Raw genomic sequence first — 1,640 nt, 5'->3', positions numbered from 1 at the left:
CCAGGAAGAGGTACAGCTTTGTCCGTAATTTGTTCTTATCACAAGGAGGCCTTGATAGCTGCAACACTAGTAATTTTCCAGAGGTCATACTGGGCCTGTGGTCCCTTACAGAAAACTATTGATTTAGGTGCACATTCCTGAAGCTCACAGGCCATTACTTGGTCTGTGAAGAAACCACTAATTTGTTTGAACTTAATGAAAAGGTATGACCTTCCGTATTGTCTCTCTCTCTTTTTTAAACATAAGTAAATATACTTTTCTGCCATAAAGTAAATATAGCCATAGAAGAGACTTTTACATTCCAAGGCAAATGATCATTGGATAAAGTCAGTAGGGTCTACATTCCAAACGTTAGGGTTGTGTATAAAACTGAGTTTAATTTTGACTTTAGGTAAGGTGGTGGTTGGGTAAAAGAGAGCTGATTAGATTAGACTGAGAATATTTTATAGGAAACAAAACCTTATCTCTAAGGTAATACAATATATAAAAAAGAAAAATGTCAATGTCTTTTGGAAAAGAAAATAGTTGGTACAAAATTCTATCAATGGAGAAGATGATGAGAATGCCTTCTTATGGAAATGTCCAAAGGTTTTTCTTGGTGGTTGTGACTTGTCTCACATTTCCTATTTCATTTCTATAATAATATCATGAAATCACATCCTCTTACTTCAGTGGCAAGCTAACATCCTTCAGCAAAGCTCAGTGGTGGATGAGACATAACCAGACAAAGAGATATACAATGAAATATATGATCCCTAAGGCACTATGGTCCTTTTAGGAATAGTTTGAGTCTTTAGTCTTAAATCACTTGGAAAAGCAGGGAAAATGATGATTTGCCAAAGGACATTAGCTACAGGGCAGTTATTAGGCTCTTTTAGGTAGGCAGTGGGGGAATTAACTACTCATTAGCCAAAGCTTTGTAGGTAAAAGGGATTAGGCTACTTCTAGATCAAAATCTCTGTCTCTCCTCTCCCCTCCCCCCACCCTATTCATACTTATAAAGACCAAGACTGATAAGAAGACTTTGTAGGTGGTCAAATGAAATCAAGATATTTACTTTACCTAAAGCAGCTAAACCTCTTGAGATGGTGAAACCTTGGGACCATGTGGAGTTAGGAAGATGGGTTCACTTAGTAAATGTGTGGTCATGGGCAAATCACTTAACCTCTCCAAGCTTTAGTTTACTCAGCTGTAAAGTGGGGCTAGAGAGCTATCTGTGATGGTATGGACAGAAAGCTGGCCTTGGAATGGGGATAACCAGGGTTCATCTGTTTAGTGCCCCCAGGCAACTCTGAGATCATAAGTTTTAGAATCAGTAAAGATTTATATGGGTAGGAGTTTCCTTACTGGGAGTTCCCTATATCAATGAAATCAGATGTCTGGTCTGAAAAGAAAAGAAAATGTGGATGATGTTAGGTTTCAAATGAGTCAATATTCATCAAGCATTTGTAAATCTTAAAGGAAGGTATAAGTCATAGCCAGTATTATTATTATTAGTATTGTCTCCATAGTCCAACAATACCCAGAATTCATTCAGATGAGGTATCCACATGTATTTCCTGGTTAGGATGTAATGAGAGTATGTGTATTTTATTTTAATTTGTCTTTATTTAAAGTTCTATTTATTTTGATTATTATAA

This window comes from Vombatus ursinus, unplaced genomic scaffold (genome assembly GCF_900497805.2).
Source record: "Vombatus ursinus unplaced genomic scaffold, bare-nosed wombat genome assembly UNPS02014784.1, whole genome shotgun sequence".
NCBI classification, from domain to species: Eukaryota; Metazoa; Chordata; class Mammalia; order Diprotodontia; family Vombatidae; genus Vombatus; species Vombatus ursinus.
This window is presented reverse-complemented; position numbering follows the sequence as displayed.